This window comes from Nerophis ophidion, linkage group LG03 (assembly GCF_033978795.1).
Source record: "Nerophis ophidion isolate RoL-2023_Sa linkage group LG03, RoL_Noph_v1.0, whole genome shotgun sequence".
Lineage (NCBI taxonomy): Eukaryota > Metazoa > Chordata > Actinopteri > Syngnathiformes > Syngnathidae > Nerophis > Nerophis ophidion.
The window spans coordinates 66992729-67017782 of record NC_084613.1 but is presented as its reverse complement, the minus strand read 5'-3'; positions in this window follow the sequence as shown (position 1 = coordinate 67017782).

Below are 25054 nucleotides of genomic sequence, written 5' to 3'. Positions count from 1 at the left end.
CTTGCTGAGGAGAGACGGCCTTCACCCTAACCAGGAAGGCGCTATCCTCTTGTCTCGGAACATAGACTTCGCATTGAGCCACATTTGACTAACTGCACTAGAGCAAGCCCGGTCACAGGCAATTACAGAGCCTGCTAGCCTGGGTATGGAGTCAGTTAAGTTAGAACTAGCCAGCGCCAGGCTGGATGATCCCTGTACACATACCAATTTTCGTAGAATAATACACAACTCACAAAATGTTTTTTCTACTGTGTCTATGACTTCGTCAGAGTTAGACATGCGTTCTACTGAGGTGGCAAATTATGATGCGTTCAGTTTATCGCAGCGCCAAGTAGACAATCTGAAAATTCCCGTCATATCAATTCCTAGATATGGTCGTAATTATTTTAAGTACACTGCGCATAATAAACGCAACATTATTAATATTGCTACTACGGATAATTTTATCAACAACTCCTTAAAACAGCCCACTACCTATAATATGGGCTTTCTAAACATCAGATCTTTGTCTCCCAAAACGTTATTAGTCAATGAGGTCATTAGAGACAACAACCTTAACGTCATCGGTCTTAGCGAAACCTGGCTTAAACCAGACGACTTTTTTGCGATAAATGAGGCATCCCCTCCTAACTATACGAATGCGCATATTGCCCGTCACCTCAAAAGGGGAGGGGGTGTCGCACTAATATACAACGAAAACTTTAACTTTAGTCCTAACTTAAATAATAAATATAAATCGTTTGAGGTGCTTTCTCTGAAGTCTGCCACACCTCTGCCTCTGTGCCTGGCCGTTATCTACCGCCCCCCAGGGCCCTATTCGGACTTTATTAGTGAATTCTCAGAGTTTGTTGCTGATCTAGTGACGCACGCCGATAATATAATTATAATGGGGGACTTTAATATCCATATGAATACCCCATTGGACCCACCGTGCGTGGCGCTCCAGACTATAATTGATAGCTGTGGTCTTACACAAATAATAAATGAACCGACGCATCGCAGCGGTAATACGATAGACCTAGTGCTTGTCAGAGGTATCACCGTCTCAAAAGTTATGATACTCCCGTATACTAAAGTAATGTCCGATCATTACCTTATAAAATTCGAAGTTCAGACTCATGTTCGGCAAGCTAATAATAATAATAACTGCTATAGCAGCCGCAACATTAATGCTGCCACAACGACGACTCTTGCGGACCTACTGCCCTCGGTAATGGCACCGTTCCCAAAGTATGTGGGCTATATTGATAACCTCACTAACAACTTTAACAACGCCCTGCGCGAAACCATTGATAGTATAGCACCGCTGAAGTTAAAAAAGGCTCCAAAAAGGCGTACGCCATGGTTTACTGAAGAAACTAGAGCTCAGAAATTATTATGTAGAAAGCTGGAACGCAAATGGCGCACGACTAAACTTGAGGTGCACCATCAAGCATGGAGTGATAGTTTAATAACTTATAAACGCATGCTTACCTTAGCTAAAACTAATTATTACTCAAATCTCATCCGCATTAATAAAAACGATCCAAAATTTTTGTTTAGTACAGTAGCATAGCTAACCCAACAAGGGACTCCTTCCAGTAGCTCCACCCATTCGGCAGATGACTTTATGAAGTTCTTTAATAAGAAAATTGAACTTATTAGAAAGGAGATTAAAGACAATGCGTCCCAGCTACAACGGGGTTATAGTAACACAGATACGATTGTATATACGGCGGATACTGCAAATATCCAAAATAGTTTCTCTCGTTTTGATGAAATAACATTAGAAGGATTGTTACAACGTGTAAATGGAATAAAACAAACAACATGTTTACTTGACCCACTTCCTGGGAAACTTATCAAGGAGCTTTTTGTATTATTAGGTCCATCAGTGCTAAATATTATAAACTTATCACTTTCCTCGGGCACTGTTCCCGTTGCATTCAAAAAAGCGGTTATTCATCCTCTCCTTAAAAGACCTAACCTCGATCCAGACCTCATGGTAAACTACCGACCGGTGTCTCACCTTCCCTTTATTTCGAAAATCCTCGAAAAAATTGTTGCAGAGCAGCTAAATGAGCACTTAGCGTTTAACAATCTATGTGAAACCTTTCAATCCGGTTTCAGGGCAAATCACTCGACTGAGACAGCCCTCGCAAAACTGACTAATGATCTATTGCTAACGATGGACTCTGATGCGTCATCGATGTTGCTGCTCCTCGATCTTAGCGCTGCTTTCGATACCGTCGATCATAATATTTTATTAGAGCGTATCAAAATACGAATTGGTATTTCAGACTCAGCCCTGTCATGGTTTAACTCTTATCTTACTGATAGGATGCAGTGCGTCTCCTATAACAGTGTGACCTCGGACTATGTTAAGGTAACGTGTGGAGTTCCCCAGGGTTCGGTCCTTGGCCCTGTACTCTTCAGCATCTACATGCTGCCGCTAGGTGACGTCATACGCAAATACGGTATTAGCTTTCACTGCTATGCTGATGACACCCAACTTTACATGCCCCTAAAGCTGACCAACACGCCGGACTGTAGTCAGTTGGAAGCGTGTGTTAATGAAATTAAACAATGGATGTCCGCTAACTTTTTGCAACTTAATGCCAAAAAAACGGAAATGCTGATTATCGGTCCTGCTAGACACCGACCTCTATTTAATAATACAACTTTAACATTTGACAACCAAATAATAAAACAAGGTGACTCTGTAAAAAATCTGGGTATTATCTTCGACCCAACTCTCTCCTTTGAGTCACACATTAAAAGCGTTACTAAAACGGCCTTCTTTCATCTCCGTAATATCGCTAAAATTCGCTCCATTTTGTCCACTAAAGACGCCGAGATCATTATCCATGCGTTTGTTACGTCTCGTCTCGATTACTGTAACGTATTATTTTCGGGTCTCCCAATGTCTAGCATTAAAAGATTACAGTTGGTACAAAATGCGGCTGCTAGACTTTTGACAAGAACAAGAAAGTTTGATCACATTACGCCTGTACTGGCTCACCTGCACTGGCTTCCTGTGCACTTAAGATGTGACTTTAAGGTTTTACTACTTACGTATAAAATACTACACGGTCTAGCTCCAGCCTATCTTGCCGATTGTATTGTACCGTATGTCCCGGCAAGAAATCTGCGTTCAAAAGACTCCGGCTTATTAGTGATTCCTAGAGCTCAAAAAAAGTCTGCGGGCTATAGAGCGTTTTCCGTTCGGGCTCCAGTACTCTGGAATGCCCTCCCGGTAACAGTTCGAGATGCTACCTCAGTAGAAGCATTTAAGTCTCATCTTAAAACTCATCTGTATACTCTAGCCTTTAAATAGACCTCCTTTTTAGACCAGTTGATCTGCCGCTTCTTTTCTTTCTCCTATGTCCCCCCCTCCCTTGTGGAGGGGGTCCGGTCCGATGACCATGGATGAAGTACTGACTGTCCAGAGTCGAGACCCAGGATGGACCGCTCGTCGGGACCCAGGATGGACCGCTCGCCTGTATCGGTTGGGGACATCTCTACGCTGCTGATCCGCTTGAGATGGTTTTCTGTGGACGGGACTCTCACTGCTGTCTTGGAGCCACTATGGATTGAACTTTCACAGTATCATGTTAGACCCGCTCGACATCCATTGCTTTCGGTCCCCTAGAGGGGGGGGGTTGCCCACATCTGAGGTCCTCTCCAAGGTTTCTCATAGTCAGCATTGTCGCTGGCGTCCCACTGAATGTGAATTCTCCCTGCCCACTGGGTGTGAGTTTTCCTTGCCCTTTTGTGGGTTCTTCCGAGGATGTTGTAGTCGTAATGATTTGTGCAGTCCTTTGAGACATTTGTGATTTGGGGCTATATAAATAAACATTGATTGATTGATTGATTGACTTCTATTAAACAGACAAGAAGCAAGGAATCATGCAGAGACAGAGTTAAATTTTGCACAATGAGGAGAGACTTGTTGGGCTGTACACTTAGTTACAGTTCCAACCTACATTCTAAGGCACAGCACACGTGCTCCACTATTTATTCGGGAGGTCCCTGGTTACATCACTGAGGCGGCTTTTGAAGGAAGGGGGGTAATTTCAGCAGCCCCATTTAGACACAATATATGATTATTCATGCAATGGAAATGTGGTGACACTCGTAATATTGCCTTGCCTCTGCTTTGTCTGCATCAAGGCACTCGATATTTGCCCTTGGCAGTCAGCAACAAACACTGATACGAGACGACTCGCAATCTTGGATTGCAAGTTGTCCCTTTGAACAGATAGAAAAGTACAACTTCAGCACAATCGATAATAACTATAGCAACGGCCTTTAAGCACAAGAGTTGTGTGATAATTTATACATAATTATTCTAACAGATATGCTCCGAGCATAAAACCATATTTTGTCCATACGAAAATGTAAAAAAATAACTACCGGGGAGTAGTATTTTTATACAAAAAAATTGTGAAAATATTAACACATGACATTGTACTGTTCCACAAAAAAGCCTAAAATTATGAGCTAAAGTAGCGTTAAAAAAATCTGGAATATAACAAAAATAGTTACCGTGAGAAAATTAATTTTTCTCTTAAATTTGTATATCTATTCTCATAAAATTGTATTTAAAATTATCCCATACAAAATTGTACCTTGGGATACGAGTTTAATTTGTCTCTGACGCAGCTCGTACCTTAAATCTTAGAAAAACCGAGTAGCCCATTGAAATGAATTAAAATCAGTTTATTCTGTGCTTGCCCCCCAAAGAAACACAATGTCAACATGAAGCGTTCCCTTTAATAAAGAAAAAATAATAATTTTTAGATAAGAAATACTGTGTGAAAAAAAACATTTAGCAATTGGATGTAGTACAACAAACCTCCAGTAGTTTTGAAAAATAATATATTAACAATGTACAGCATTTATCTTAGAGAGTGCACATCAACGGTATCTCCTTCAAGCTGCTTCTCCATCAAACACACCATCAGCAGGTTCTCCATATTTTCCGACAAAAACGTTTGCCATTTACTGTAGATGTTATTTTAACTGGCTGGCGTCAACTCATTCTGCTTCATCATGTTGAAGTGCAGCAAGGTTCTACGCTCAAACTGCTTCAGAAAGTCATGTTTTTTGGATGATTTATTTCTTTAATTTGATTAATATTTTATTATTATTCACATTTACTGTATTCATTACTCCCATGGTTAAAAAATACAAATTATCTCGCTCTCTAGATATAAGCCAGGGGTGTCAAATGTACGGCCCACGAACAGGTTTTATCCGGCCAACAGGATGAGTTTTCTCAGTAAAAACTTCACCTGAAACTTTTCAATGAAATAAACTGCTGTTCTAAATATGTCCACTGGATGTCGCAATAGAAATTATTTGTAGATGACGAGACATATGTAAAAAATAAACCCCATGATGTTAGTACATATGTCGAGGAAAATGAGCAAACTACATAAATAACATACTGTAATTTGATTTTAATATCATTTTTTATCTTGATAGATTGATGAACATTATTACATAATTTATTTCGAAAATATTAAAAACAAGTATAAATACTATTAACTGCAACATGTAAGTGTAAACAAAAACAGTATGATATGTACAATTTCAGAATGTGTTTGTTTTTTTGTTTTATCAACAAAGAAAACAATCTGATGTTGTCTTTATTTTTAAATTATCGTGCTGTGATTTTACCAGTCCGGCCCACTTGGGAGTAGATTTTTCTCCATGTGGCCCCCGATCTAAAATGAGTTTGACACCCCTGATATAAGCTAATGCTAACGAGTGAGACCGGATGTTTTTTCCGAATCGTACGCGGTCAATTGTGACATTCACTGCGACACCTGGCACTGGGTCGGTTTGAAGCCAAATATTGGCTCGTAACCTAAAACAAAACAATTAGCCGCAAGACGGATCGTTTCCTGAAGGTATCACCGTCTACTAGAAAGTTACCAATGCACTTCGTATGATTTAGGAGAACATGAATGATGTCAACCTTCTCATTTCTTTATTGACTGGAATGATTTTATTCCCAACCCCCCGCCCCCCCGAGTCTTGTTGCCATTTACACAAGGAGGATAAATAAATCTCTCTTGGAATCTGTCCTTTCATTAGTCCAAACAAGCTTATCTGCTTAAAGTCTTTGGCTGAGACCCATTCTCGCCGAGAGATGACTCACCTCCATATTGCTTGGTTATTCACTCGCAGCAACAATTACGTCACCCCCTGTGACTGGCTCGCACAGATTACCGACTTATTGGTGCAAATCCTCTTTTTTACATGACAGCAGATTCCCTGCCAGAGGTTTGTGGATGAGACTCGGAGGAGACATTTAAAGCTGTCTCGGCTCTTGAACAATGATTTAGAGACTTTACAATTACCTAACTTTACAGGACGAGTCAGAGCGTGATTGATCATGTTCTAAGATACTGTGGTCAGCAGGGAAGAAGTCGGACAAAAACAAAAGGGAAGGCAAGGATTCAGCATCCTTTGAAGCAGAATTTTACACTGGAACACTTAAAGGGGAACATTATCACAATTTCTGAAGGGTTAAAACCAATAAAAATCAGTTCCATCCATCCATCCATTTTCTACCGCTTATTCCCTTATGGACAAGTCACCACCTCATCGCAGGGCAAAATCAGTTCCCAGTGGCTTATTTTATTTTTCAATGTTTTTCTCAAAATGTTACCCATCATGCAATATCCCGAAAAACGGATTCAAAGTGCCTGATTTACACCATCGCTATATCCACCCGTCTATTGTCTTGTGACGTCACTGCGTGAAGCCCCCAAAAACAAACGTGGCGGATAGCACAGAAAGGTATAGCATAGTAGCTCGGATTCAGAATCGGATTTCAGCGCCGTAATCGACTCAACAGATTACGCATGTATTGAAACGAATGGTTGGAGTGTGGAGGCAGGTACCGAAAACGAAATTAAAGAAGAAACAGAAACTTTTGAGCCATATCACGACAGACAGCGGCACGGGAGGAGGCCTTCTAACCAACGACTGGTATGTGTTTGTTTGGCATTAAATGTGGGTGTAGGGAAATGCCGGATGCAAATATAGATACAAATGAGGCATAATGGTGCAATATGTACATAGAGCTAGCCTAAATAGCATGTTAGTATCGATTAGGTTGCAGTCATGCTGTGACCAAATATGTCTGATTAACACTCCACATAAGTCAATAACATCAACAAAACTCACCTTTGTGATTTCGTTGACTTTATTGTTGGAAATGCATCTGCTTTGAGTGTCGCAGGATATCCACACATTATCATTAAATTAGTGCTTAATTTGATCTCAAAACAATGCTAGCAATAATTTGTAGGACAATATGTAGTCCAGCAAAAAAAAATTTTTGGTTCGGACCTAAATACGAGTTTTTAAATTGTGTGAAAAATAACCTCACTCCAATTAACGTTGTCTTTGGGATTAGTTTCATTTAATCGCCCCGATTATAATTACAGATTTCATGGCATAAACATATGTTGTGTAAGGCGCTCATACCTATATCCAGTAAGCTAAAATCCTAGGAATGCACAAGTAGATGTCCCTGAATGCATTAAAGAATAAAAGATTAAAGATGATCTCATCCAGTCCAGACTGTCAGGGCTACTGTATTGCATCTGGCCCATGATTCTGCCATTCATTTATTTGGGGAGCCATATATACTTGGGGAGGAATGGCGCAGGATTGCGAACTCAATCACAACCCGAGGGGGGTGTCAGTGCACAGGGCGCTCCCCGTGAATCACACACTGAAAGGCTATCACCCAAACCTCCAAGGTCCACTGCCAACTCATCAGTCATCGGCGACCACATCGGGCCGGCGACTGATCAGGCATGCACACGCTCTCGGGCCACCGGGGACGTTCACAAACATTGCCGACCCGACCCAACGCCTCCCTCCCCTGCTCGTCCACGCCAATATCCGAGCACTGCATAACATATTCCAAGGTCTGCGTGTGACTTTGCCTTTCAAAATTCTGTCACTCTTCCTAGATTGTGTATTAAAGTGAAGGCCACCCTGGCTTGTTTTGTCACGTCGGCTGCTCGTTCAAGATGGATTTCCATACTTTTTATTTATGGTTGTGATGTTTAAAGGGAGCAGCATACTTCAGTGTTTGTCAAATGGCTTAAACGCTCATCACATACTGAATATGCAGCTACCTTGGGGTGTTTTATATCTGTTTACTTTATATGTGTGCATATTATACACTTTGCCTTCATAGGAGTATTTTAGAGCGGACCTATGATTGATCAAATCTACATGTATTTACCATATTTTTCCGACAATAAGTCGCAGTTTTTTTTCAAAGTTTGGCCGGGGTCCTGGGGCGGTGTAGCTCGGTTGGTAGAGTGGCCGTGCCAGCAACTAGAGCAGGGGTAGAGAACCTATGGCTCTAGAGCCAGATGTGGCTCTTTTGATGACTGCATCCGGCTCTCAGATAAATCTTAGCTGACATTGCTTAACACGATAATTATGAATAATTTCGCTGGTAATCACAGTGCTAAAAATAATGTGCAAAACACAAAACATTCTCATGCATTTATATCCATCCATCCGTTTTCTACCGCACCTGTTCAAGAAGTCGCATTAATGGTAATAAGTATTTTATGTCATGATGTGGGGGGGGTTGCAGCTTGCTGCGGGGTCGTTCTCCCAGGAAGGCAGATGGACTACTCAGGACATGGCATTTAGGTAAAAACATGATTTGATTTTAACTAAAAAAATATACAAACAAAAATCGCTCACAGCGGAGGCACAACTTGGGCTAAAGAACAAAGCTAACGCATAAACAGACTAAGAATGTAAATCAAACAAAACTTACTTGGCATGGCATGAAGCACAAAACTATGGCAAGGCATGAAACAAGTCAACACAGGGCGACTGACTGGCAAAGACGAGCTTAAATACTGCCTCTGATTAGTCCTCGGGAAGCAGGTGAGCAGGCGTTTTGTCCACCAGAGACAGGTGGACAAAATGAGTAACCAAGGAAACCAGACAAGGGAGTAGAAAAAAACAGGAACTTAAAGAGTCCAAAGGACAAACAGCACATGGCCAAACAAAAACATGATCAACAGATATGACATTTTATTTATTATTGGTTAGCTTCAGAATAACAATGTTATTAAAAAGAATAAGAAACTTATTGTACTCTAAAAATGTTGGTCTTACTTAAAAATGCACGCATTTAGTTGTATTCAGTGTTAAAAAATATGATATGGCTCTCACGGAAATACATTTTGAAATATTTGGCTTTCATGGCTCTCTCAGCCAAAAAGGTTCCCGACCCCTGAACTAGAGGGTTGCAGGTTCGATTCCCGCTTCCGCCATCCTAGTCACTGCCGTTGTGTACTTGGGCAAGACACTTTACCCACCTGCTCCCAGTGCCACCCACACTGGTTTAAATGTAACTTAGATATTGGGTTTCACTATGTAAAACGTGGGGCGTGGTTAAGAGGGGAGGAGTCAAGTATTTCATATATATATATATAAGAAATCAATCAATCAATCAATGTTTACTTATATAGCCCTAAATCACTAGTGTCTCAAAGGGCTGCAATACTTGACTTTCAGTGAATTCTAGCCTTATATATACATTCTCACTATATATATATATATATATATATATATATATATATATATATATATATATATATATATATATATATCCATCCATTTTCTACCGCTTATTCCCTTTTGGGGTTGCGGGGGGCGCTGGTGCCTATCTCAGCTACAATCGGGCGGAAGGCAGGGTACACCCTGGACAAGTCGCCACCTCATCGCAGGGCCAACACAGATAGATATATATATTAGATAAATACTTGATTTTCAGTGTTAATTTATTTACAGATATACACACACACATAACATTCATCTACTCATTGTTGAGTTAAGGAGTTGCATTGTCCATCCTTGTTCTATTCTCTGTCACTATTTCTCTAACCATGCTGAACACCCTCTCTGATGATGCATTGCTGTGTGGCACGCACAAAAGTGCTTTCATCAAATGCACTATAGTCCGGAATCTTCCATCTCTCCCTAGCATGGCCCAAAATGGTCAATCTTTGCTTCCTGAGGAAGATATTCACTGCCAAGCAATTGGTAGTCCACTACTTCTTCCCGGAGGCTATCCAGGTCCAATCGCAGCTGCGGCTTGGGAACTTACAAGCGTATTTGGGGCGGCGTGGCGTAGTGGGTAGAGCGACCATGCCAGAAACCTAAGGGTTGCAGGTTCGCTTCCCACCTATTGAAATCCAAATTGTTGCCGTTGTGTCCTTGGGCAGGACACTTCACCCTTGCCCCTGGTGCCGCTCACACTGGTGAATGAATGATGAATGAATGATAGGTGGTGGTCGGAGGGGCCGTAGGCGCAAACTGGCACCCACGCTTCTGTCAGTCTACCCCAGGGCAGCTGTGGCTACAGATGTAGCTTACCACCACCAGGTGTGAAAGAATGATGGGTTCCCACTTCTCTGTGAGCGCTTTGAGTATCTAACAATAGAAAAGCGTGATATAAATCTAATCCATTATTATTATTATATATATATTTTTTCCTCTTACTCGTCGTCGGCGTCGCCATGGCTGTATCTTCCTCGTTCTTCTGCACTCTCTAGAAGCCGTAGATGTTATTGTCACATATGCATGTAGAGTAGATGGCATTATTGTCCTGTTTAAGAGTGTCACAACATTGCTGTTTACGGCAGACAAACTGCTTTAGGGTAGACGAAAACGTGACTGCTGTTGTTGTGTGTTGTTACCGCACTGGGAGGACGTTAATGAAACTGCCTAACAATAAACCCACATAAGAAACCAAGGACTCGCCCTTGATCATTCTACAGTTATAACATCATTGGGCAGGCTCGCTGTTTATATTGTGGGAAAGCGGATGTGAAAACAAGCTGTCGACACGTCACTCAAGTCTCTGCCTGAATTTCGGGAGATTTTCTGGAGAAAATTTGTCCTGGGAGGTTTTCGGGAGAGGCGCTGAATTTCGGTAGCCTCCCGGAAAATCCGGGAGGGTTGGCAAGTATGGCCCTGGCACACCATCATCATCATTGCATGACCGAAGCAAAACACTTTTTACACTTTTATACTGAAATAAATACACCTACAACTTAATAAATACAAACATAGAAACAACTACCAGCAGCGGTAAAGTTTAGATCCATGAAGGAAAGAAGAAAGTGCATGCATGTTTATAACTGAAACATTGACATATGCATACACATTTGTTTTCTTTTTTTATCTTTTTTTTTATGAACTAGGTAACATTTATGACGTTTTTCCAAAACACAATATAGAATGTGAGATATAACAGGATAATACATACATTTATCCATCCATCCATTTACTACCGCTTGTCCCTTTTGGTGTTGCGGGGGGCGCTGGGACCCTAAAAATATACTGTGGGACCCCATTTTGAAAATTCTTAGCGCCAACACTGTTTTCAACAGAGGAGAAAAAATAAATATATTATTCATAAAGCAAATTCACCTAGTCCCGGCCTTGGCTTGCTGCCGGCCTTGGCACACATATATGTGTCCTCTTTTTGGGATTTCAGAATATGGTCAGCCTACTTACCACGGCTATGGATCTGAGATTTCCGTAATGTCTCTCTTTCTTTTTGCGTTTGTGCATGCTATTTTTGAGATTGTGGTTCATCGGTACCTGAATGCCGTTGCATTTCAACCCTCGCTATGGAATGCACCGACGGTCAAAAAGGAACCATGCGTGTTAAACGCACGTTAAAAAGATTTGTGCCATTAAAGAACTTTTAGTCAACGCCTGACACATTTATCTTTGACGGCCCTACTAAAAAAACATTTAAACAGTGAGCTGGTAATAACTCTGCCGTCCATTTGTTTTATCTTCTCTGCTGACATTTCTGAGTCTCAATTCAGTTTGTCTTTTGTGTCTTGCTGTATAGTCCTGAAGTATTCGTTGCAAATAAGTCCGACAATGTGTCTCCTGTAAGTGTTGTAGTTATTACAACTCAGCTGTTTGATTATAACGTGAATCTCAGTTGTAATTTTGATTACCAAATTTAGAGGTATTGAACTCCCCATGTAGAATCACTAATGCTCATTAGTAGCGTGTATATTAGGGGTGTAACAGTTCGTGTATTTGTATTAAACCGTTTCGGTACTGGGGTTTCTGTTTGGTTCGGTGGTATATGGAACAAGTTTCCACACAGACATATTAGGTAGTGCACCGCAGGTTATGTAAACATTGCAGAGCGAGGCACAACACACGGCAGGCTAGCGGCAACCGGGCTAGGACAACATGCAAAAGCCAGAGCTGGGAGAACCTCCTGCCTCGTTAAGATCTCCCGTTTGGGAACACTTTGGCTGCGCAGTGCGATACAACAATGGAGGACGGAGGTTGGCCGACATGCTAAGTCCTTTGAAGCGTCACCACCGCACTCAAGCAGCCTCTCCTCGGCGAGTCAGGCAGGGCTGAACCAATAACAAATGTTTTTATAGCAGCCGATTTAAGATCATCCATTCATCCATTTTCTACCGCTTGTCCCGTTCGGGGACGCAAAGGGTTGCTGTATTGCATTAAAAACTAGATTTTGACCCTCTTCTATTGTGGAAGAACAATAAGCCCATATATCCTCTTACTGGCAAGTTAGCCAGGCTGGGGAGGGTGAAGGGGGGGGGGGGGGGATGAATGTGGACCCCGACTTAAACAAGTTGAAAAACTTATTGGGGTGTTTGCATTCAGTGGTCAATTGTACGGAATTTGTACTGTACTGTGCAATCTACTCATAAAAGTCTCATTCAATCAATCAAAAAAAGCACTTTAAATGTAAAAAGGTTTTGTTAAGATACCATTATCTTATTTAGAGCCTTATCTTATTTAGTTTTTGTTTTATATATGTTGACCGCATTAACCTTGGCAATTGACCCTGTGTGTATATGTATGTTATGCCATTGTTTACAAATTTGGTAAATAAATAACCAAAAAATTTATATTTTGTTGTTTTCTTACTGTACCGAAAATGAACCGAACCGTGACCTCTAAACCGAGGTACGTACCGAATCCAAATTTTTGTGTACCGTTACACCCCTAGTGTATATTGAAATCCAATATAAATTAGCATCAAGTTAACGTAATTTGAAAAATGGAGCCTTACTTTCGAGCACTTTCAATCAGGCATGGAAAATTGCAACATTACCTAAAAATAATTTGTGACAAATATGCCCGGTACTGAAACTACAACAGAAAATGGTGTCACGTGCAACAAAGAATGTATCAAAATATAGCACTGTTTGATTTAGGGCTGTTTTTTTTTTACCCTTCATTATTCATCTTTAATTGATCATGTCCTTGCAAAAAATTAAACACACATTTTTTTATTCGACAAATGAACACGAATGAAGTATTAAAGTCATGAATCGGGAGGAATCATGTTAACACTCTTGCTAAAAGATCTGTTTTTCGAATGCTTCAGCATTCTTTGTCAAATTTTCTATAGGTGCAGTTAGACATGTGAAATAATTGAGATACTATTTCTCTATCACCCTGCAATTTTTCAAGTTTGGGGAGAAAAAAAGGAAAAATAAAACAAAACAAATATTTTAATAATGTAACACGGATTAAATTATTTCCAAATTGTTTTTTTTTTTTTTTAATAAACTGTTTGTTTTATGAACTTACTGTAGCATTTCATACATTGCTACGGGCCAACAATTGAATATGGCTTCTCTGTAGGGTTGTTTTATTATTTTCAATATCACAATTTTTTTATTCAATTGATTCTCTTATTCTTTAACATGCATTTTCTAAAAAAAAATGGGCAAGCTCGCTGACTATTGATGTGGGTCAGGGGTCGGCAACCCAAAATATTGAAATAATAATCATAATAATAATGATGCATTAGATTTATATAGCGCTTTTCTAGACACTCAAAACGCTTCACAGAAAAGTGAGAACTCATCATTCACACTGGTGGTGGTAAGCTACTTTCGTAGCCACAGCTGCCCTGTGGTAGACTGACGGAAGCGTGGCTGCCAGTTTGCGCCTTTTGGCCCCTCCGACCACCACCTGTCATTCATCATTCATTCACCAGTGTGAGCGGCACTGGGGGCAAGGGTGAAGTGTCCTGCCCAAGGACAGAATGGCAACGATTTGGATGGTAAGAGGCGGGGAGCGAACATGCAACACTCAGGTTTCTGGCACAGCCGCTCTACCCACTACGCCATGCCGCCCCAAAAAAGAGCCATATTGGACCAAAAAATAAATAAGAATAAAAACTTCTAGAGCTGCAAAAAATTAAAAGCCTTATACAAGTCTTATAATGCAGGCAACACATATGGTATAAGTGTTTTTATTAGCTACTAACTATCAAAATGACTGTGCTTCGCAGGCTGAGGCCAATCTTTGTTAAAAGAAATGTCATTTATTGGAAACATTTTTACAATATTGGAAAACATTTGTGAAATTTCTCAGAGAGTGCAATAACTCCTGGGAATGACATGTCTTAGAATGCCCAGAGTTATAGTTGTGTGTGTCCAAGTTAAAGGAAATGACAGGATGTCTTCTTCCAATGGATTTATTACAATCTTTGCAAGCTGGGTAATGTTTGCTGTGGTCTATAACGACACACGAACCACTATAAGGAATGCAGCCAATATTACATACAGATAATTTGTCATGAAACGTCCAAATATACAAACCCCGTTTCCATATGAGTTGGGAAATTGTATTTAATGTAAATATAAAGGTAATACAATGATTTGCAAATCATTTTCAACCCATATTCAGTTGAATATGCTGCAAAGACAACATATTTGATGTTCAAACTGATAAACTTTTTTTTTTTGCAAATAATCATTAACTTTAGAATTTGATGCCAGCAACACGTAACAAAGAAGTTGGGAAAGGTGACAATAAATGATGATAAAGTTGAGGAATGCTCATCAAACACTTATTTGGAACAGCCCACAGGTGTGCAGGCTAATTGGGAACAGGTGGGTGCCATGATTGGGTATAAAAACAGCTTCCCAAAAAATGCGCAGTCTTTCACAAGAAAGGATGGGTCGAGGTACACCCCTTTGTCCACAACTGCGTGAGCAAATAGTTAAACAGTTTAAGAACAACGTTTCTCAAAGTGCATTTGCAAGAAATTTAGGGATTTCAACATGTACAGTCCATAATATCATCAAAAGGTTCAGAGAATCTGGAGAAAACACTCCACATAAGCCGGAAACCAACATTGAATGACCGTGACCTTCGATCCTTCAGATGGCACTGTATCGAAAACCGACATCAATCTCTAAAGGATATCACCACATGGGATCTCAGGAACACTTCAAAAAACCACTGTCACTAAAGACAGTTTGTCGCTACATCTGTAAGTGCAACTTAAAGCTCTACTATGAAAAGCAAAAGCCATTTATCAACAACATCCAGAAACGCCGCCGGCTTCTCTTGGCCCGAGATCATCTAAGATGGACTGATGCAAAGTGGAAAAGTGTTCTGTGGTCTGACGAGTCCACATTTCAAATAGTTTTTGGAAATATTCGACATCTTTTATGTTGAGCTTCAGTCGTTCAACAGTCACTAGCTCAAAAAGACAAATGGTTGATTGACTTATTACGATTTCCTGGTAATGTTCATTGTATATTTATTAAAAACCGTTTTCCAATTAAAAATAGGAACAATGCTGCCGAATTAATTACGATAATCTTTTATCTATGAAAGGAATGATTTTAATCTATTCTTTAACCTTAGTAAAGGCATCTATTTCCCAAACTGGATGATAGTTCCGCAAACCTTAGTCCTGATATCTTGAATCTGTGCCTCGGTTCTACTTTTAGCGCCTCATTTTAGTAAAACTACTTGGTTGGTATGTTTTCAAGAGGGTTTGTCCGACACCGTGTGAGCAATGTGACACGAAGACAGAAATGCATAAATGAGTGCCAAGAGGCGTGTGCGACATGAGGGATAATACAAATTTGCATGATTACGCGGACAGATGAGTGATTTACCTGCGCTTGTGCATGACAGCCTTTTGACATGAAAGATGTATGAGGTGGGGACGCGATTCCCGTGTTCTTTTAACTTAACTTAGCACAGAACACTTTACAGCACACCTACTACTTGATGTGTGACCACCAAGGTGTTCAAGAGAAGGTTTGGCTGCTATTTTCTACCACAGTTTGACAGATGCATCATAGGACATGTTTGTTTCATTCAACCAAAATAACATTAAATATCATTTAAAACACTTTTTAAAAAAAAACTATTTGTGTAACAATGCGCCAGACGCATTTGTTCCCTCAATACTTTGACTTTCCAATATAAACATATTTTGATTTTTGCTTGCGATTTTCTCCCTGCCAATTATGATACTGTAATACAATTTTAATTCTGGTCATCATTGCATTAGTCAAATACAACGCAAGGGAGTATTAAATCTACACCGAAACAAGCAAAAAAAAAAAAGATAAAAAATTAAATGAATTTTGTAAAAAAATACAAATATAAGTTTAAGGGCCTACTGAAACCCACTACTACCGACCACGCAGTCTGATAGTTTATATATCAATCATGAAATATTAACATTGCAACACATGCCAATACGGCCTTTTTAGTTTACTAGATTGCAATTTTCCATTTCCCGGGAGTTTCTTGTTGAAAACGTTGCATAAGGATGACGTGTACGCGTGACGTCACGGACTGTTGGGAAATATTAGCGCTGCGCACACACACAGCTAAAAGTCGTCTGCTTTAACCGCATAATTCCGCATAATTACACAGTATTTTGGACATCTGTGTTGCTGAATATTTTGCATTTTGTTCAATTAAAAATGGAGAAGTCAAAGTAGAAAGATGGAGTTGGGAAGCTTTTGCCTTTAGCCTCACAAACACATGGTGATTCCTTGTTTAAAATTCCCAGAGGTGAAGCTTTCCTATGGATCGGAGCGGTCAAGCGAACATGGATCCCGACCAAATGTCTACCAGCAGTTTTCGGTGAGAAAATTGTGGTAAAAAGTCACCACTTACCAGAAATCAGCTGAGCTTGTGCCTTCCAAAAAGCTGCCGTCGACTTCCATCAGACACTGGCCTCAAGACACCTGTGGATACACTTTTCCGACTATCAGGTACTATTAAACTCACTAACAACACAATAGAAAGATAAGGGATTTCCCAGAATTATCCTAGTAAATGTGTCTAAAAACATCTGAATCCGTCCCAACTTTTTTTTTTTTTTTCTTCTCTAGTCCGTTAATATCAAAATCCTCAAAGACGAATCTTTCATCCTCGCTCAAATTAATGGGGACATTGTCGTTTTCTCAGGCCGAATAGCTCTTTTTGTTGGAGGCTCCCATTAAAAACAATGTGAGGATGTGAGGAGCCCTCAACGGGTGACGTCATCGTCTGCGACTTCCGGTAAAGGCAGTGCTTTTCTGTTAGCGACCAAAAGTTGCAAACTTTATCGTGGATGTTCTCTACTAAATCCTTTCAGCAAAAATATGGCAATATCGCGAAATGATCAAGTACGACACATAGAATGGACCTGCTATCCCCGTTTAAATAAGAAAATCTCATTTCAGTAGGCCTTTAATTATCCAATTCTACCAAAAAATCAGTAGTATGGGTGGAGTTGTGAAAAAGGTGGACTTAAAGAAAAAAAATTAAGCTTTTTTTTTTTTTTTTTTTAAATCAAGCATATACCTAATCTTGCAAGAGTTTAAAGTTAGAATTTTCTTTTAGACCTCCAATAATTTTAATGTCTTAAAAATGGTTCTTCAGTTTAAAGATGAACAGACCCAACAATGTGTAATTTTACCCATACAATGTATAAAAACATGTTTTCCTAAAAATATCTTGTGCTAGTGCAATTAGTGTATTTTGCTAGAGTGTATTAAACATTCCTCTGTCTTTTTTAACCGGACTACTGTATAACTTCATACAAAGTATATTTGACCATTTTTATATGTCATCCTATTAACCTTTTTACAAGACGTTACTCTTTCCATCTTTTTTTATGATAACAGCCAATCTTTTCCTTGTTAAATTACCACATTATTTCACTCTTTTTTTCACCAGTAATATTACAATTTCACTCCTTGTTTATTAGTACTTTTTTAGATAAATCTATATATTGCAATGTTGTAATGTATTGAATACATTTGAGGTGGCGTCTTGTCCAAAGTGTACACTGCTTATCACCTGAATGTAGCTGAGATAGGCTCCAGCGACCCCGAAAAGGACAAGCGGTAGAAAATGGATGGAAGTTGACTTTTTTATGATTGCCTCAATTTGTTTGCAATGAAGTGGCTACTTCTCCAGGGTGTACCCCGCCTTCCGCCCGAATGCAGCTAAGATAGGCTCCAGCACGCCCTGCGATCCCGAAAGTGACAAGCGGTAGAAAATGGATAGATGGATGTTCCACAAACGAACTCGTAACTTAAAACACTATAATCAACCAGGCCTTTTGAAATTAGTTTAATTAAATTTTAAAAATTTTAAATGTAACATACCTTTTATATAAACCCCGTTTCCATATGAGTGGGGAATCTGTGTTATATGTAAATATAAACAGAATACAATGATTTTAAAATCATTTTCAACCCATATTCAAATGAATGCACTACAAATACAAGATATTTGATGTTCAAACTGATAAACCTTTTTTTTTTTTCAAATAAACATTAACTTTAGTTTTTGATGCCAGCAACACGTGACAAAGAAGTTGGGAAAGGTGGCAATAAATACTGATAAAGTTGAGGAATGCTCATCAAACACTTATTTGGAACATCCCACAGGTGTGCAGTCTAATTGGGAACAGTTGGATGCCATGATTGGGTATAAAATCAGCTTCCATTAAATGCTAAGTAATTCACCAACAAGGATGGGGCAAGGGTCACCACTTTGTAAGCAAATTGTCGAACAGTTTTTGAACAACATTTCTCAACGAGCTATTGCAAGGAATTTGGGGGTTTTACCATCTACGGTCCGTAAAATCATCAAAAAGTTCAGAGAATCTGGAGAAATCACTGCACGTAAGCGATGATATTACGGACTTTCAAGCCTTCAGGCGGTACTGCATCAAAAACCGACATCATTGTGTAAATGATATCCCCACATGGGCTCAGGAACACTTCATAAAACCACTGTCAGTAACTACAGTTGGTTGCTACATCTGTAAGTGCAAGTTAAAACTCTGCTATGCAAAGCAAAACCCATTCCTCAACAACACCAAGGAACGCCGCCGGCTTGGCTGGGCCCGAGCTCACCTAAGATGGACTGATGCAAAGTAGAAAGGTGTTCTGCAGTCTGACGAGTCCACATTTCAAATTATATTTGGAAACTGTGGACGTGGTGTCCTCCAGAATAAAGAGGAAAATAACCATTCGGATTGTTATAGTCGCAAAGTTCAAAAGCCAGCATTTGTGATGGAATTGGGGTGTATTAGTGCCCAAGGCATGGGTAACTTACACATCTGTGAAGTCACCATTAATGCTGAAAGGTCCATACAGGTTTTGGAGCAACATATGTTGTCATCCAAGCAACAAACACTATGGTCCACCCTATATTCCGGAAAATATGGTATTTTGTAAAATGGTGTCCTCCTGAAAACTGCAAATTAAAAGGGATTTTTTGGGGTTTTTTTTTAATACACGTTCACATGCATGAGTAATTTGAACTAACAGGACAACTTTGAGGAAATATTATACCAGGGTCTCCTTAAGTTTTCTAATAAGACTTGTCATAGTTAAAAAGTATTATCTGCATCGTTCACCAGCTCTACTTTACCAGTGTGTCTTTTTTTTATTTATTTGGGCAAAACTCACCGGCACCTTACGGGAAAATAAACGCTACATGAAGCGTTATCCTTCTCCTCAGTCTGATAAACCTGTGGCCAAGCAATCCGACTAAAGTCAACACTCTCATTAGCTATTAACATAATGTTTGAATTTGGGTGGGGGACCAAAAGTTTGAATACGAGCAGGAGTCAGGGAGGGGATGTTGGTTTGGGAGGAGAAAAATATTTGATTAATCTTCTCAACACGTTTCTTGTGCAGATTCTTTGAGTTAATTTCAAGGGCCATGCCTAAAGGAGATTACCTCCCTATGCTCCTGCACATTTGCTCATGAGTGATTTTGTTTATTCATGTTTTACATTATAATACTCCTCCCGCCGTCTGCCGCCGCGGAACCGGCAGCAAAAATGCAATTTATTTCCCGCTCTGCACACGATGGAGACGGCTGATAATGTCACCAGAAAATATGAAGACTGCTGGGACGGCACCAAAGAGCATACTATTTATGTATGGCGTATAAATAAAATGTTCGGAAAGAGGAACCCAAAATGCACACACAGAACTAAGTCAGGTTAACATAATGTTTCTTACCAGAACTTGGGGATCAAGTTCACAGACGCTGCACATAGCATTAAAGGCCTACTGAAACCCACTACTACCCACCACGCAGTCTGATAGTTTATATATCAATGATGAAATATTAACATTGCAACATATGCCGATATGGCCTTTTTAGTTTACTAAATTGCAATTTTTAATTTCCAGGGAGTTTTTTCTTGCTTGTTAAGATTATGAGCATTGCGCACACACACAGCTAAAATGTGTCTGCTTTAACGGCGTAATTGCACATTATTTTGGAGACCTCTGTGTTGCTGAATCTTTTGCAATTTATTCAATTAATATTGGAGAAGTCAAAGTAGAAAGACGGAGTTGGGAAGCTTTAGCCTTTAGCCACACAAACACACGGTGATTCCTTGTTTAAAATTCACGTAGGTGAAACTTTACTATGGATCAGAGCGGACATGGATCCCAACCGAATGTCAACCAGCAGGTTTCGGTGAGAAAATTGTGGTTAAAAAGTCGCTTCTTACCGGATATCAGCTGAGCTTGTGCCGCCCATACAGCTGCCGTCGACTTCCCTGAGACACTGCGTGTCAATACCCGGCCGTGGACGTACACTTCCGACTATCAGGTACTGTTAAACTCACTAAAACACTAGCAACACAATAGAAAGATACGAGATTTCCCAGAATTATTTTAGTAAATGTCTCTAAAAACAAATGAATCCGTCTCAATGCAATCGGGGTTATTTTTTTATTTTTTTTCCAGTCCGTCGCTATCAATATCCTCAAATACGAATCTTTCATCCCCGCTCAAATTAATGGGGAAATTGACGTTTTCTCTGTCCGAATAGCACTTTTTGTTGGAGGCTCTGTCACGCCAAATTTCTTCCCCCTACAAAAATCTTCCCCGCGGAAGCCCCTCCAATGCCTGAAGGACCCCAATGAAAGCGGAACAATACCAAGTTATATGACTCTTAAGGGTTACAGCTGCAAAATTAGCGAAGCAAAAATAGATTGAAAGGTTAGCATGCTGGAATGCTAATATTTTTTCCTTACCGTTATTTTTCACCAATGACAATCAAGCCAATTATAATGCTTTTAAAACAGGCAGCTGTGTGGGCTGCTTTAAGGTCCTTCCACCCTCATTGGGGTCCATTAAGCATTAACGCCAAATGTCTTCCGGGGGGAAGGTTTTTGTAGGGGGGAAGAAATTTGGCGTGACAGCTCCCATTAAAAACAATGTGAATATGTGAGGACCCATCAACATGTGAGGTCATCGTCTGCGACTTCCGGTAGAGGCAGGGCTTTTCTCCATTTGCGAACTTTATCGTGGATGTTCTCTACTAAATCCTTTCAGCAAAAATATGGCAATATCGCGAAATGATCAAGTATGACACAAAAATGGACCTGCTATCCCCGTTTAAATAAGAAAATCTCATTTCAGTAGGCCTTTAAGCACACTTCTCGTCAGTGGCTTTTGTTAAGCTGGCCTCCGATGAGCAAGCATCTTCAGAATGTTGACATATATGACACATCCCGTTCATATATCATGGCCGCCACTCTTCACTCCTGCTAATATGGATTTATCTGTTGCCCTGACAGTGATGGCGTGACTGACGTAACTGTTTACACGCACTCCGCTGACGAGGAGGAGGGCGATGACAACGCTCCTTGCCCGGAGGCCCGATTTATGGTGGTATCTGCTGGTATAGATCGCTCGACGTGTCCTTGCTTTATTGATCGCCGAGCCTCGCAAGTTCACAACTTCCGCGTTTTTCTGACGCTCGACTTGACAGGAAGGAGATTTAGCGGTAGGGATGGGGTCAGATAGCGGAAGAGGGATTGAAGGGGGACGAGGCCAAGGCGGTGGAGGATGCAGCTCCAGACCAGGTCGAGGACGACTGAGGCATTCAGAATTAGCTACGGCTATCAATACGAATCTTTCACCACATATCAAAGTAAATGCTGGTTAAAAAAACTCCAACTGGAATTTTTTACCTTCATGTCCAAGTCTTTCAGGTCCAACTCAAGGAAAATATCTGCAACACATCTAACCGTATAAGTGGTCACACACACTATATAGATAAACGGCTCGACTGTCTGTGCTGTTCCACATAGTGTTGTAACGATACCAATAGTGTGGTACCGGAACTAAAATTATTTGGTCACTTTTCTTAATAAAGGGGACCACAAAAAATTGCATTATTGGCTTTATTTTAACAACAAATCTTAGGGTACATTAAACCTATGTTTCTTATTGCAAGTTTGTCCTTAAACAAAATAGTGAACATAAAAGACAGCTTGTCTTTTAGTATTAAGTAAACAAACAAAGCTTCCTAGTTAGTCTGCAGACGTATGCAGCAACATATTGTGTCATTTATCATTCTATTATTTTGTCAACATTATTAAGGACATGTGGTAGAAAATGAATTATTAATCCACTTATTCATTTACTGTTAATATCTGCTTACTTTTGTCTTTAAACATGTTCTAGCTACACTTTATTACAATAAAATAATCATTTATTCTTCTGTCGTTTGGATGCTTTACATTAGTTTTAGATGATACCACAAATTTGTTTATCAATCCGATACCAAGTAGTTTGTAGTTTGCCTAATGGAAATGGAAATGGAAATGGGAATGGAGACGATTTATTGTCAATTCTTAACATGCACAAGACACATAAGAACTGAAAAGTAAATTTTCGGCACAGTTCCACTAAGAGCAGACATACGTTACAGGGAGACAAGATGGGACCGCCAACGGATCAGCCATTTTTACGGCGCTCCTTAAAAAAGGTGGGAAAAAGGTGATATTGGGAAAGGGGGGAAGAGTAAAAAAAGGCTTGACCCACGGGAGGGGGTCCAGGCTGAGTCCAAGGGAAAAAAAATCATTTGCGATGCACACATGAATTGATTAACGTGGACCCCGACTTAAACAAGTTGAAAAACTTATTCGGGTGTTACCATTTAGTGGTCAATTGTACGGAATATGTACTGAACTGTGCAATCTACTAATAAAAGTATCAATCAATCAATCAAAAACATAAACACGTTACATTTAATCACGACAACTCGTACATGGGGGGGTTGGAGCCCTGGAAGGCCCAGAGGGGAAAAACAAGTGGTGGTGAAGGCGTGGGGTGGGGGAGGGGAGGTGTGTGCGTGTGTGCCCAATTGTCTTTGGTGTGATGGTGTAATGTTTTTGTAGACTGAGGCCGAACTGAAAAAGTTCAATTCCAGGTGTTGTTGAGAAGGGAGGGAGGTCAAAAACGTCCATCATTGAGGTGTCCTCGGGGAGGTTTTTCAGAACAGCCTGGTCCTGCGTCAAGGCCATTCGAGGGAGTCAAATCGTAGATTAGGATGTTTGTTTTTCACGAACAGATAAAACAATAGCTTGTCTGTTCTTAGTCCATGCCGGCTCTCTCAAATTCAATTCAATCTTCCTTTTCAGCAACTTCTCCATGATGTAATCCATCTTGCGATTTAGTCCAGAAATCACCACAGTCTGTGTTCTCACAGCCCTGCCCAAACCTTCCATTGCGACGAACAGCCTTTGGGCTCCTTGAGTGGCTGCCATCGTCTTATGAATTTGACGATACAGCAGAGCAATGCCTAGCCCAATCAGCAGGTACCCCGCGATCCCGGTTCCAAATAGGTAGATGTCTTCCAAAGGACTGAGAGGCCCAGGATTCTCTATTTATCCCAGGAGTCTCTCACGTACCCACCAGCAATGGTTCCATCGGGGCAGCCAGGCTCCCCCGAACCTCTTCAGTTCAGCAGCCTAACAGCCTGGTGGTGAAAGATGTTGGTGAGTCTGGTGGTGCGAGAGCGGAGGCTCTTGTATCTTCTTCCAGAGGGAAGGAGGCTGAACAGGTTGTGTGCGGGGTGGCTTGCGTCACTCACAATTGTGAGTGCTTTGCGGGTGAGGCGGGTGGTGTATAAGTCCTGAAGTGATGGGAGTGGTGCACCAATGATTTTCCCAGCTGTTTTCACAATGCGCTGCAGGTCTCTTCTGCTGTATTGAGTGTAGCTCCCGCCCCATACAGTGATGCAGCTAGAAAGGATGCTTTCAATGGTGCCTCTGTAAAAAGTGGTCAGGATGGGTGGTGGAGCACTTGCCCGCTTTAGTTTTCGCAGGAAGCCGAGGCGCTGTTGGGCCTTTTTCACCAGTGATGCGGTGTTGGTAGTCCATAACAGCAGCTGATCGGCTGATCTTAGGGATCGAGTGGGGCAGTAAGGCTGAAGGAGGTCGGAGAACTATATTGGCGCGAGGTTGTTTAGACATTTAAAAGCAAATAGAAGAAGTTTAAAATTGATTCGATAACGCACAGGGAGCCAGTGAAGGGACGCTAATATAGGGGTGATGTGCTCACGTCTGCGGGTCTGTGTTAGCAGACGAGCAATAGAGTTCTGCACGAGCTCCAGGCTGGCGAGGGAGGCCTGGCTAATGCCTACATAGTGGGCATTGCAATAGTCTAAACGATTCGAGATAAAGGCGTGAATTAATTTCTCGAGATCATGTCCTGAGAAAAGCGGTTTCACTTTCGCCATTTGGCGTAATTGATAAAAGCTTTTTCGAACGACGCTGCTGATTTGTTTTTCGAATTTAAAATCTGAGTCCAACTTTGTCTGTTGTTGTCATGTCTGATGTTCAGATTTGAGGACAACGCAAAGAAAGAGGCTTCAAAAAAGTTCAGACAAGACAAAAACGAAGAGAGCAATCTAG